The 15,168-nt window shown below is 40.4% G+C and overlaps 1 protein-coding gene across 3 annotated transcripts in view; it reads left to right on the forward strand.

Moving 5' to 3' along the window:
* The first annotated feature begins 327 nt into the window (after positions 1–327).
* The window catches only part of si:ch211-278j3.3 (E3 ubiquitin-protein ligase RNF19A), a 104,753-nt gene continuing 89,912 nt past the window's right edge, over positions 328–15,168 (forward strand). For 2 of the 3 annotated variants that reach the window (XM_067984792.1, XM_067984793.1), the window contains exon 1: positions 329–498. The gene's annotated coding sequence lies outside the window, so the exon portion shown is untranslated. Of the gene's footprint in view, positions 499–15,168 lie in introns of all 3 variants that reach the window. The other variant, XM_067984794.1, reaches the window with a different exon arrangement.

Raw genomic sequence — 15,168 nt, forward strand, 5'->3', positions numbered from 1 at the left:
GCCCCCCGCAGCGGGGAGCCGTGAGAAGGGGAAAAAAAAGATCGAATATTATGTTGTTGATTTGGTCAACATCTTCCCCCCCCATGAGTGAGTGAGTGAGCTCGAGCGGGTCACCGCCGTCCCAACGACTACAACTCCCAGATCGCATCTCGGCCTCTCACGCAGCGCGCACGGTGAATCTTAATTAAAATAACCGATATAATTACATAATTAATAAGAGGGTGCATCAAAGTGGAGAATCCTTACAAACGACCCTCGGGCGGGAGGGAGGGAGGAGTGGGGGGGGGAAGGGGGCGGCGAGCGAGCGAATCCAACTGGCCACAGCCGCCCAAGTGAACCTTTAGCGGACGCAATGTTTACACACGGCGTGATGACGTAGGCGGATGCGCAGGTTCGGGTGACGTTTTGTGCGGGTTTTGGAACGGAAGCGGATCAGCTGTTGGAGGCTCTGAGGGCGCTGGATACCGAGGGGAAGGCAAGAGGCAAGGCAGCTGGGGGGTGAGTACACAGCAGGCCTGGCACTGCAGCTTTACTCGGCACTGTTTAAACCCGCTGCAGGCAGCCCGCTCTCATAACGCATTGGTTTCGGATGGGTCAGAGTTACAACCTGCAGCTTTTTCTGGCGGATGGGTTTTTTTTTTAAACTGCTGCATTTTGTTTCCTCCCCCCCCCCTTTAATAATTTGGGAGTAATTTTTTTTCTTTCTCTCTGATTGTGCTGAAGTGAAGCCTAGTGGAATCTCATCTATGTGTCTTGTCAATTTTAGTATGATGTTACGGATTTGATTGTAACCTGGTGTCCGTGACCTGACGAGGAGGGGCTCTTCCCAAGGATTTTTTTTTGTTTTAACAGTTGAATACTCAATTGGCTTGATCCGGTCTACCCCACTAGTGTCTGCATTTTCACATCGTTCACCTGACGAAGGAGGAAGCCTCCGAAAGCTTGTGAATTTAAAATAAAATTGCTGGACTATAACTTGGTGTTGTAAAATTGTTTACTAGTGTCTGTAGTTTGAGGGTTTCTGCAGGTGTGTATAATGCTGCAAAGGAGGCTCCCTGTGAGTTAAAATACTCTGTTAAGTCGAACTTCTGTTAACTACTTGTATAGATTCTTGTGATAGAGATTTAACTTTGGGAAGTAAAGACATACTTTCAATGTATTTCATTTACCCACATGAATGAATGTTTGTGGAGAAGTTCTTTTTATTGTGTCTGGGTGCTGAAGTATATTTTGCACCAGTAAATTGCTCATATGGATAATGTTTTACTCCAGGCAGGTAAATTTGATGACTATCTTCAGTACTCTTACTGCATTCTGAATAAACACCAAAGATCCAAACAGACTTTTGATTTTCTTTTGGTGTCTGTGGTAAATCATCTTTCATTTATGCAAAGCAAACTCTTCTCTCTCCTAGTTTATTTAAAGTAAGACTTTTTAATAATAACAGTGAAGGGTCAATGTAACACTGGTTGTGAAGGAAAGGTTGTTTTCCAGAAGACAGCTGTTAAAATGTATAAATGAATGAATGTTTGTGGACAGTAGTTGCTTTGTACTTTGTTTCCCATTGTGTTGCAAAGTGTTAAATGCAGGCTGATTATTTAAAGTTTCTGATCACCCATGATGGTGAATGGAGAAGGGAAGAGGAGTCACAAGACAACGAATAGCTGGGACAACTGGAAGATGCTAATTAAGTCACTGAAGACCTCTCTAGTGCAAATGGCAGGAGGAAGTTCACGGGCTTATCATTTTGGCTAACAAGTGGTGTGTAATATTATAGATCAAAAATTAGAACAGGGCTAAGTCTTATTAAAGGATTTATCTTTTTTGATAGATGGCTATGTTTGTAGATCCTCAAAGCTCAACTATTTGGTGCATAGTTGAAACAGAATATTAATAATGGATATAGGATGCGCAAACTGTGATTTGAGTGCATAAAACCCTGCTGTTCAGTAATTCTTAATGACTAAGTCTGGTTTCTTCTAGAAATCTATACAAGATGGACATGTCTATGTCTACTGATGAACGAAATCCACTTTGGAAACAAAATACTTGAGGAAAATCTTATTATGCTGTTTTCTTTCCACCTGTGCAACATTACCTGTTTCTGCCCCTACCACCACCACCACCACCTCTGCTCCTCCTTTTCCTCAGCTACAGGGTTAGGTTCCTCTGAATTTCTCTAGCCAGTCTCTCTGCCTCAACCTTCTGTGCGTTTCCACCCATCCAAAGCACTGCGCCCTTATCTGCACAGTCCCACGCTCCCATCGCCCCTGGCTCCCTCTGCCCCAGCTATTTGACTTCTAAATGCTCATCCTTGTATTGAAATCCTTCCATGGTCTTAGTGCTTCCTACTTTAGTGGCCTTCTCCTGCCTTATGCCCCGCACGCACCCTTTACTCCTCTAACACTTCACCCATCACCCTCATTCTGATGGACGTAACTGGCTTTCTGTTCCCCAGTACATTGAATTTAAAATCCTTGTCCTTATCTTTACTTCCCCTCATGGCTTCACCCACTCTATGTTTGCCTTTCCCTCTCCACTGCTCTATCCCTCTTTAAAACCTTCTCAAAACCTGTCTGTTCAACCAAGTGTTTGGTTGTTTCTCTTAACCTTCGGGCATTGTCTTTCTATGCCTTTTATTCTTTTTATGTATTTTTTTCTTTTCTCTTTCTTTCCCTCCCCCTAAGCACTGTGGGACATTTTCTACATTAAAAGCCCTATATAAATGTAACTTGTTGCAGGAACTGTCATTTATATTTGAGCATAGTGTTAAACAGTGCTGGAAGCAGTGTATCTTCTTTATATATAAGACATGTTTTATATGTCCTATGTGTAGTAAGTAAAATAAACTTGTCTATTACTTTGCATTGTGTTTTTTTATTTAAAGAAGTTGATCAAAAAATGCATGTGGATAGTTAACATGATACTGATGTCAGTTGCCATTTGGCCATTGAATAGGATGTAGTGTTACTAGCTTATTACTGCAGTTACACTGTGGGGAGGGAGATTTGCAATTAAACCGATTGTTTTAATATGTCGTACTTCTAAAGCATTTTTTGTTTTTAATTGTTCCAACCGCAGGAACAGACCTGTAACCACCAGTACTTCACCTTGATGTATAGCTCACAATGTGCCCTTTGGACACAACCCAGGGTTGAAAGGACAACATCTATGATTGTACTGCATGCTTTCCACAATTCAAGTGGATATGATGCAGAAATGTCACATTCTCACCGTTGCACTTCACTGAATATCTATCTAGTGACAGTACTGGAATAGAGTGGGAATTTGCAGTTTATTAGGAGGTTTAGCTTGGGAGGTTTGGTTCATTGGGGGTTGTATAAGTTTGTGCTCACAAAGGCTAATTGGCAGTCATAGTAGTTGAGTTACTGGATGGCACCAATGTTTTGATTTTAAACTAGTGGCTTGCAGGAAAATAATTTAATACGGTTGCTATTTCACATCTGTTACATAACAAGCATGTAGTACATGCTGTTTAAGCTACCTATTTAATAAAAAGCAAAAAATCTGCAGCCCTGATTATCATTTCAGTGGAGGTGCAGGGGCAGACGTGATGGACATTCTATTGCATTTGTTCCATTTCCGCACAGGTGACTGCAAACTAAGAGGACCTGCTGGATTCAGAGACTAAATTAAAACTTACAAAATAAAATTATAGTGACTCTGGTGCCCTATTTTTATATCTTTATCACAAGGCAGGATAGCTGCTTAAAAATGCAAACCTGCCAGTAACAGGACCCCAAAAGACAGGAATGCTGAACAATTTGGCAGGACCCTTAGTTTTCCAGCCCAGTTGGACACCAAACCAAACTCAAGAATTCCTTCTACTTTTTGCATTGCTCCCAATGTAATAACAGCCATGCAATAAGCCTAATGTATCAATGCACCCTTTGGTAAGCACTGCAATCAAAATGTACAGTAACATTGCAAAATTGTATCAATGAACCCTTGAAATTTATTTTCAAGATTAAAAAGCAGCAAGGTAGGTACATTAATGCAGAAGTGCATGGCACCATGGCATCCTTTTATAAACTAAGGGACGACACCACAGATTTCCCAAGTACAGTAGAGTTCCCGCCTATCGGGGAATGATGGCAAGTGAAGTCCATGTACTTCCTGGTGGAAAGGCATGGCGAGCTGGTTGGCAACCTTTACTTTTTGATAATTGGCTACATTAGCCGGAGGCCTGGGATAATTAGCTTGCTGATCTTTTCAGCACAAACTTATACAACCCCCAATGAAGGGAAAGAAACACAAGAATTAAAAAAAAAACTAGAAGTTGAATTTTGAATGTATGACTTTTTAAATTAATTTTTCACATCAAAAGGTAATTTGTGTGTCACAGCTTTTATTTTGCAATGGCATTGAGTTCCTGGAACTCTGCAAAAATTGGGAGTGAACTAGCATTGCTGTTGTTCACCCTGCAACATTTCCCAGTGACAAGGTTGCACTCCCAACCTGCTCTCGGACCTGTACTAAAATAGATATTGATCTTGTGTCGGAAGGTGTGTAAGAGTGACTCGGTTGTAGATTTGCAACTTTTATCTAGAAACTAAACTATTTTAATTTCCATTGAAATCAAATGGAAATGAAAATCTGGTGGTTTCTATAACCGTCTGATCCACGATGCCAGTTTTATGCCTCAGCGGCAAATACCGTGAGATGTTTAGTGCCCCTGACTTTTACCCTTGTCCCTGTGGCAGAGTGGTCATTCTATACTTGAGACCTTTCTGATGGTAGAAGGAAGATTGACATTTATTATATTTAGAATATTGAACCATATGGTTTTGTAATGTTTTAAATCTTTTAAAAAGTTTTTCCTCAAATGTATCTTTCTAAAATACTATTTGATATTGTGCCGCATAATTGTTGAAAATTGCAAATCAGCAACATATTGATGTGAGATAGTAATGTGCATCACATTTTTGAAAAAAAAAACTTGTTTCAATTCCCAGTGCAGTTGAAGTAAGGATGTATCCTAAGGCCTGGGGAAAAAATCAAGCTCTTGGGCAGCCTACATTGAGAGACCTACATGCCAGTGTGCAACCTTCATTGTTCCAACTCCGGCCTCCTTTGCATCTCTCCCCAACATCCCCCCCCCCCCCTCCCCCCAACAAACTCAACCTAAGTTACAGAGCCTTTACTGATCTTGGCCCCACATTTTGGAACGCTCTCCCTAAATCCCTCCACCTTACTACTCCTGTCTTTCTTCAAAAGTCTCCTCCAAATATACCTCTGAACATTCCTCTGGTCATATTGCTTAACTTTTCTCCCTTCACTACTCATTATCCTGCTTCACCTCTCTGGAATCCTTTGGGATGTTTCATTCTATTAAACCTGCGACATAAATGCAAAAGCAAAATACCGCGGATACTGGAAATCTGAAATAAAAACAGAAAATGCTGGAATAGCTCAGCAAGTCAGGCAGCATCTGTGGAGAAAGAAACAGAATTAACGTTTCAGGTTGAAGACCTTTTGTCAGAACTTTTGTCATAATTGCAAGTTGTTTGAGACTGTTTCATGCAATGTAAATCACTGAGGGTGTGACTTGTGTAGTTGAATCTTTCCTAGCACCTGTTGCTGTTACTAAGGTCATAGTTGCATAGGAATGGGATAACACAATAGCACAGGCCTAACAGCAGAGACCTATTCTATTGGTCACGTTATTTAGAGAACAGGAGTGGAGTGATGATTGCAGTAAGTTCAAGGTGGGCTGTGCTAAAATCTGAAAGGAAGAATTAAACTTAAAAAAAAAAGAACGTTGGGTGTAACAAGTGCACAAGAGAAGCCCTGGATATTTTTATTTGTAGTCGTTTCTGTGAATGTACCAAGTATTTCAGCTTCAAACTTCGAGACCATGATTTGTTCTGTCAAAAAACCACAGCCTGCTTCAACACCGCCCTGCCCCCCCCCCCCCCCCCCCCAAAGCTCCGGTGCCCAATGAATTAGGGAAAGTTACAATTTAAATACTGATTTTTTTTTAAAAACTCATCAATAATTACAGTAAATCCCCGAGCTTCCTCGTGGGTAATGGGGACACAAATGCCTGGAATGTTGTCTTTTTTTTATCAGATCGATGTTGAAAGTAAAAGATTTCAACATCCTGTAGATCTGTCAGCTACAAAATGGTAACGAGGATTGCATCAACTCGTAATTCTGAAAGCTTCAGTATTCCAAGTGTCGTTGCCTCCGCAAAAGTTTTTTTTTCTCTGTAGGGAGGGAGAAGAGCCTGGAGATTTTTGTCATGGTGACATTGTGATGTAATGATGTTGACATATATATATTTGCAAATAAAAGGGGAAACGTGTTCCCAAGCACTTTTTTTGTTGAGAATAGTATCTTCTTAAAACTATGCTACTTCATTTGTGTATATCCTGTTTTTTTCCTCCTCTCCTTTTGGGGTGTGGTGAAGGGCTTGAGCTGATATGTTTGTCCCAATTATACTTTTAACGCTTTCAGTTCTGAAATTGTAGAGAGGATGTTTCAACTTGTGGGGGAGTCCAAAAGTAGGGGCCATAAATATAATCTGGTCACTAATAAATCCAATAAGGAATTCAGGAGAAACTTCTTTACCCAAAGAATGATTAGAATGTACAACTCGCTACCACATGGAGTGGTTGAGGCAAATAGCATAGATGCATTTAAGAGGAAGCTGGATAAGTACATGAGGGAGGGAGAAAGGAATAGAAGGATATGTTGATAGGGCGGGCGGCGGTACTGTTGGCGGCGGTACATGTGGAACATAAACACCAGCATAGACCTATTGGGCTGAATGGCCTGTTTCTGTGCTGTAAAATTCTATGAAATCAAATATTCTGATATCTTAAAGGGCGATAGAATTGTTGCTACTTTGATTAGCTCGTAAAAACAAAAGCATGTTCCTCATCTCTTCAAATTATTGTGGCACTGGAGACCGATTTGTTCCACACTCCACAGGAGTTAGTATTGTGCAAAGATCTCCATCCCAATTTGTAATTTCAACATAGGAAATGTGCAGCTGAAGTGTGTCATCTGTTTATCTTTAGGCATGACCTCCATATCAGTGGAATTAAAATGGAGGATTTCACTTATCCTGTTTTTTTGTCTGGCAGCCTAAACTGACCAACGTTAACTAGAGGCTTGAATAGATGAATTTATATTATAGATATAGGTCCATATTATACAGAATATGGACATGACATTCTTTAGAGGAAGTCAATACTTAGAGGTGGGATGTATGAAGAAGGAGGTCTATGTCCTTCCAAATTTTAACAGCTCCCTGTTAAATTGATATCCATGTACCTCTAGAGAAGGGGCAAGGATTATATTTAGCCCTCATCATTTTTAGTCATTAATATTTATGTTTCAGAAATTTCCTTTTATTGTTAATATTAAATGTTTGATCCAATAAAATCATGGCCAGGTAATAATTGATTTATATTCCACACTTGAAGATATCCATGTTTCACTTGCTTGTTGTCCAGTCGGTTTCAATTGTGAAACATGCACCATATTTCATGAAATGGTGATAACATAAAAACTGTTCCCTGCTTTTCTTTTAGTCTGCTGGGCACCTGTCATTACTGGAGACAATCCTGCTGCTTTCGGTCTAGTGGTGAATAATCCAAGCTGCCACTTGAAATGTATGCTAGAAATGTAAAAGACCATATAAACTAACATGATGATAAATTTTTCCCATACAGTGCTTGTAGCAGAATGAAGAGCATGTTAGGCGACATCATCTGAAAACATGTCAGATTCCACACGTACGCTGATGACACCCAGCTCTAACTCGCCGACACCTCCACTGCCTCTGATTTGTCATGCTGCTTGTACCACATCCAGTATTGGATGAGCAGAAATTTCCTCCAATTGTCTTCATTCCCCACCACAAACTCCATTTCCTATCCACCGACTCCATCCCCCTCCTCGGCTGCAGTCTGACGCTGAACCAGACTGTTCGCACCTTGGCGTCCTGTTTGACCCTGTGCTGAGCTTCTGACCCCATATCCTCTCCATCACCAAGACTGTCTAGTTCCACCTCCTGTAATATCACATGTCTCCGTCCCTGATTCAGCTCATCTGCTGCTGAAACATTCAGCTATGCCGTTGTTGCCTCAAGGCTCAAATATTCCAATGCTCTCCTGGCTGGCAACCGCCACCCTCCCATAGACTTAAGCTGATCCAAAACTCTTTTGCCCATATCCCAACTCACACCAAGTCCCGTTCACCCATCACCCCTGTGCTTGCTGGCCTATATTGGCTCCTGGTCTGGCAACGTCTCGATTTTAAAATTCTCATCCTTGTTTTCAAATCCCTCCAAGGCCTCTCCCCTCCCTATCTCTAACCTCCTCCAGCCCTACAACCCTTCAAGTCTGAGCTCCTCCAATTCTGGCATCTTGCACGTCCCCGATTTCCATCGCTCCACCATTGGCAGCCGTGCCTTCTGCTACCTAGGCTCTAAGCTCTGGAATTCCCTCCCTAAGCCCCCTTGCCTCTCTGAGCTCCTTTAAGTCGCACCTGTCCTAATATCTCTTTGTGGCTTAGTGTCAAATTTTGTCTGATAATGCCCCTGTGAAGTATCTTGGGACTTTTTACTATGTTAAAGGCGCTATATAAATGCAAGTTGTTGTTGTTCTAAACACTGGTTCCTGTAGTCCTTCGAGCACTGAGTGCATTAGAGATTTGAACACACTTCAATTTGTTCAGTTTTTAAAAAAAAATCTTGTGCACATTTACTTTGAGCTCATTCCTATCTTCATTGCCACTGTTGTGAATATTGTTGTGTAGTTTTGTGTCACTTAATTGTATTTTATGCTGCTCTTAGTCTTGACAAGGGCTTTTTATGGGATTAGCTGAAAGGAAGAGGGTTCATTGATAACTAATACACCTAGCAGATGGTGGCTGGTGGATTAGAGCATCGATGTGACAGTACATATATTCGTGGCCAGAGTCCCTGACTTTAGCTGTGGGAAGGTGTGGAGCAGAGCCTAGTGCTTTCCCACAAAGAGGGAGGAAAAAAATGGTAACTTGCATCAAGCTGCTTTCTCAAGCTTTCCAGAAGCTGCATTACTGGCATTAACATAGCCTAGGAGCCATTCATCCACCTTCTCTCTTGGCTGTGGGATGGTGTATATGGTGTGATTGGGTGGAGGAACTCATAATTTCCACCAATTTTCCTTCCTACCTCCTTTTAAAAAGTGCTGGCTTGCGCTGGGATAGATTCCATGATTGTTGGCAGCCCTTTGGTACCTTATACAAGTATCCATTTTTCAACTGCGAGCCTAAACGTTCAGTTTTTGTGGCCTATTTAACCATTTAGGGCATCAGACCCAAACCTGATCCTATCCTTATTTGACATCATATGTGTAATCTTTGCACTGGAGGTCACCAGATGGTGAGCAGGATCAAAAGTCCTGGCAGTTTTTTTTTCTCTTTCCCATTCCCTATTCCTGTGGTGCTGTAGCCAGTTGTAGCATTTCCTTGTCCAGCTGAGATCAGCTAACTCTATACATACCAGAAATGGAAGCTGGGATCTTCTTGGTAAGTATGACTTGGTATCACAACAGGGGGTGTATTTGACTACTGTGCTATTGAGGGAACTTACTAGTTAATCAGCTGTGGCTCAGTGGTACCAATGAATCTCTGAATCAGAAGGTTGTGTGTTCAAGTCCCACTCCAGAGACTTGAGCATAAAATTTAGGCCGACACTCCAGTGCAGTATTGAGGGAGGTGGCGCCTTTCGGATGAGACGTTAAAGTGAGGCCTTGTCTGCCCTCTCAGGTGGACATAAAAGATCCCATGGCACTATTTTGAAGAAGAGCAGGAGAGTTCTCCCCTGCTCCCATTATCACTAAAAACAGATTAGCTGGTCATTATCATATTGCTGTTTTGGGACTCTGCTGTGCACCGATAGGCTGCTGTGTTTCTTACATTACAACAGTGATTACGCTTCAAAAGTACTTCATTGGCTTTGGGGCATCCAGAGGTCATGAAAGGTGCTATATAAATGCAAGTTTTTTTTTTACTAAACTTTTTTTCTCTTTCCCTCATCTCCTCCAAACTTTCTCTCCATCTGCCCTGCAAGCATTGGCTGGTCCTTTCTTGGATAATATACCACAGTTACCTCCTGTGATTTGCAGCCACTCTTCAGTGCCTTGCCCAAGTGACCATTCTTTATGCGTGAGTCCAGATGGCAAGCGCTGGTAGGCTAATTAATAGGAGCAGTCTTGCCTTCCATTGGGAGGGAAAAAGTGCAGAATTGAGGCATCTATTCCACACGAAGGGTCAGAAATCCAGGAGTCAAATCACTGTGGACTACTCTCATCTGTTTGGTTGTTGAATTGTTGCTTATTGAGTAGTGCAAGAGACCCAGACCAGAGACCAAGTGGCGTGCTTGTCTTAGGGGTTCCTTTCTTGCGCTTGGCGCATTCAATGTCTGGTGGAACCATACCTAAACAGATTATTACATAACTTGGTGTGTAACTGTTTACTAATGCAGCCAGTTTGAATCACACACATTGATGGTTTCTATGCTCTTCCCAGCCAGCTGTTTCGGGGGTAATTTCAAGCAGTAGATCAGTAGCCCAGTGCAAAAATTCCTTAATGCTGCATTTACATTACAGCATTGCCACCACTGGCAGCCCTACATAAAGTGAACGACGGGGTGCTAGATCCTCTGACCCCAAGTAGAACTAAGAGTCGGGTTTACCTGTTGCTGTTGGAGATAAACAGCAGACAGTGCTGGATGCTGTCAGGCACCACTTTTTTCCTGGTCCTGGGCAAACTTTAAATTTCCAAACATTAACATGATTTTTGTCAAACTTAATTTTGTCTTTTTTAAGAAAAGTATTTGCAATATTTTTAAGAAGTGCATGCATGCTAACATTTGAACAGTGAAGATTTTTTTAATGTAGTAAAACTCTTACTTTGGGAGGCAAGTAAAGAACCGCTAATGAGTTAGATTAAATATTTATATTTGCTTAATAGAATCTAACATCAAATTAACAGAACCCCCAAGCACATTCTCTTAACAGACTACCAATTGGGTATGCCATAATAATTTGCCCATTTTCCCACACTAATTTAAAAAGAACGATCTGCAAAGAATGTGACCTGATTTCATTAATTAGGATATTTTTAGAAGTATAACAATCTCTTGAAGAAATTACTATTAGTGTTGGGTCTTCGAGCAGTGCTGTGAATGGGGGAGTAATGGAGGACATCTTGTACAATTGATACAGTCAGCCTGTATCAATACCTCTGCATGACTTTATGCATCAAACAAATTCATTAACGCTGTATTTCTCTGGGGACAGTGAAGCAGTGCAATTGCAGGCTGCCCTTTCATCTCCTGGGGCTCTGGTTTGAACCAAGTCCATTGAGATGAAATGAATTTTTCACTGCTCGAAGACCCACCACTAATAGTAATTTCTTCAAGAGATTGTTACACTTCTAAAAGTATCCCAATTAATGAAATCAGGTCACGTTCTTTGCAGATCGCTCTTTTTAAATTATTATGGCACACCCAATTGATAGTCTGTTAAGAGAATGTGCTTGGGGGTTCTGGGTAAAACAGTATAATGACAATTCCGGGCATGTTCCTGTTCCACATTAGGTGCCAAAATCTTAATTTTTTATTGGGGGCAATTGTGTATTGAAGCATCAATGTGGAGTACCAGGGAGGAACAGAATGTGTTGCATTCTCTCGTCTGTTCAATTTCCAGTTTGAGTTATGCTGCACAGGAAGGTTAGAGGGTTCCAGGGGTGAGGGAAACTTGGGAGGATGTACTTACTGTGGAGTATTATGAGGCCGTTGGATACCAACCAAAGAGGAGGATTGATGGAACAGGTTACCTACCTGTTCTTTCTGACAGTGCAATTGTGCCTGGAGCAACCTACGTAGGAGTGAAAACTGGGTGGGCTGCGGCAAGGAAATCTAAGTGTGTTGTCTGTTGTGAGGTAAATCTCTTTATTTGAGATTTAATTCCTCTATAACTCAAAGCATGATTTCATGACCAATAACACAAGTAACCTGTGCCAGCCTTTTGCCAATGAAGCAAAGGAACTGGCTGCTGAGAGGTCATGGGGTAGGTTGGCTGCTGAGAGGTATGTAAAGATAGGTCAAGCTGAATTTCCCTTCTCTTCTATGGTTTAATGTTCTTCTGTCTTCCTGATGGGAAATGGCTTCTCAATAGCCAGGCTGTGAGTATGAAGTCATTGATGAGGTAACTGTGGGCAGAGGCCCTCATTTTACCTCCCTCCAATGTTTTTCTATAGCATACAGCACTGCAAAAAATATGTAATTTAAAATTCAAATGCAATCGGTTGTTATTACATTTGGGGTCAAGAATCCAATATTACTGTTAACAGGTCATTGATCATCCCTGTTTTGGCCGCCTGTGAGAAACCCTAACTTGATGTTAGTTACGTGAAGGGAACAGATTCAGATCAGGAGACGAAATGTATTGAAGGGTGACTTGAAGGGGAATACAGCTTTAAATGCATTACTTATAGTAGTCTCAAGTCCATGGCCCAGTAACATGATAAAGGACAGTGCATTAAATTTTCATTCTCCGCATCAAGAGCATTACTGTGAACAACGGAACATTTTTAACTCTTAAAGTTAAAATTTATTTGACAAAATTAAAATCTTGGTCTGTCTTCGACCCACGCGTTCCAATGTAAATTTACGTTTTCTTCACAGTAACAAGACAGTATATGTACAATTCAAAACATAATTTCCAGCTCTACTTTGGAGCTATCTACTCCAATCCATTTTTTCTCATGCCAATCAATAAAATTATAGAAATATTGTTTTAATTAAACTATTTTAAAGTTTTTACAATATTTATTTAAACAATAAGCAAAAAAAACTGAAATGAAGTGTCTAATATCCAGCTTCTGTTGTATACAATGAAGACTGGTCCTGGTCCTGTCCAACTTCTGGTATCAATCAGAATGGTAAAGTAATGAAGCAAAACTATCTATTTAATGCCAGAAATGGGATCGTAAATTCTGATCCAAAAGTTTTCTTTTTAAATAAGTGACAGTTATTGTAAATAAGCCATTATTAAAAACAGGAAATGTATGTGTTCAATAAATTAATATGGACTATTTGGGGGAATGAAAGGAATAAGGTTTTGATTTTTAGTTTATAAGAACAGTGGTCTTCAATATATATTGCTTTTACCATTTTTTTTAAATGTTCATGAATAGTGATAATTACTCTTGGAAATGTTGCCTCATTTAAACAGGAGGTGGACCTTGGGAATATTCTATTACTTCAGGCACATTAAATTAGATGAGTGAAATATAACAGGCATCAATTTGAAGCAGCCTTCAGAACTGCTGATGACAAATGTCCACCTGATATAGTTAGCCTTTCTTTTCTCTTTTCTCTTTTCAGGTGGTAGGAGACTTGCTATATATTTCAAACATTTTCTGTTTTAGTTGCAAAGTCCGATCATTTACAACTTTTATCTTGTACAAAAGGTGGACTCGTGGCTTGTGAGTTTTCTGAATCCCTTGTGAAAACAATTGTATTCCACATCTGACAATGCACTCAATATCATCGAGAACAGGTCCGTCCCCTTCCCCCTCCCCACTTTTGATCAAATGGAATTGGTCAGAACTGTATCTGATTGTTGGCCTGTTCCTTGTCCTCTATTCCTCAGGTCAAAGTGAGTGAATGGGTGTGGGCTGACGTAGGAGAATGGATGCTTACCTAAGGTTAAATAGGTTAGATAAATCTGAATGCCACTTCTGTCTGTATTTAAATGAAGTGAAACTATGGGAGTGGTGTATAGAATTGTTAGAATTTAGGAAAGTTAATTTTTTTGGCTGTGCTATAATTTTCCAAACGTAACATGGTGCAGGACTGGAAAAGACTCTGGCTAATCCCAAAAATAAATAACCCTCAATCACTCATTCCCTCGCATATCTATCCAATTCCCCATTAAGTTTTTTAATGCTAAATATTATTGAATTATTTCTTCTTTTCCCTCCCCCGCATCGCCTCTCCCCCACCCCCCTCCACCACCAAATAAAATACTGCCAAAAATGTACAGAACTGTAATACTATAGGTAGAAATATAGTCTCATATATAATATCACTAATACTGCAGGAAAAGATCTACAAATCCGGTATGATTCCAGAGACGTTGTTTATTAAGGTTATGGGGGGGGGGGGTCTTAAGAAATTGGAAAGAATTAAAAAAAAAACATTTTTCAAAGATTGCATTCCTTCTGCTTTAACTTTATTTTACCTATTCTGTGAATTTTATTTCTTGAAAGAGATTCCTTTATTTTGGAATTCATAAAATCATACAGCAGAGAAGGAGGCCATTTGACCCATCGTGCCTTTGCCGGCTCTTTGAAGGAGCTATCCAATCCCCTGCTTGTTCCCCATAGCCCTGCAAATGTTTCCTTTTTAAGTACATATCCAATTCCCTTTTGAAAGTTACTATTGAATCTGCTTCCACCACCCTTTCAGGCAATACATTCCAGATCTGGGAATTGGGAATGGGAACTGGATCGTTTTTGGATGTCCTTGTACAATGGCTAAATGTGATTTGTTATAGAGTGCTTGAGTTGAATTAGGAAGGAAGAAGGAATCTGATGACTCAATTATTTCAAACAGTTAATTATTTTGAATGCAGTGACTGATTATGCAAATAGAACAGCCATTTTGCATGCAACAAGATCTCTCAAACAACAATGAGATGAATGACCCAGTTCATCTGTTTTTGTTGGTGGTATTTGAGGAAGGAATGTTGGCCAGGGCACTGGGAGAACTCCCTGCTCTTCTTTAAACAGTGACATGGTAACTCTAACATTAACCTGAACAAGGAGATATCTCATCTAAAGGATAGCATCTCCAACAATGCAGCTCGCCCACCATACAGCACTCAAACGTTATCCAAATTATAACAAACTTTTGGCATAGGATTGAACACAGCCTTCTGACTCAAGTGCGATTGAGCCAAGAAGATGCAAAACTGAGTAACTCAACTTGTCAGCCTTTTGTATTTGTTTTGCTATAAGGAGGGAAATAACTTGTCACTGCAGAACAAATGGCATTCATTGCCCAATTGCAAGTTTTTTAAATAAAAAATCTACAAGAAATGTACAATATAATAATAGCAGTGACTCTCAACTGGAAAAGAC

This window comes from Heptranchias perlo, chromosome 5 (assembly GCF_035084215.1).
Source record: "Heptranchias perlo isolate sHepPer1 chromosome 5, sHepPer1.hap1, whole genome shotgun sequence".
In the NCBI taxonomy this organism is placed as follows: domain Eukaryota; kingdom Metazoa; phylum Chordata; class Chondrichthyes; order Hexanchiformes; family Hexanchidae; genus Heptranchias; species Heptranchias perlo.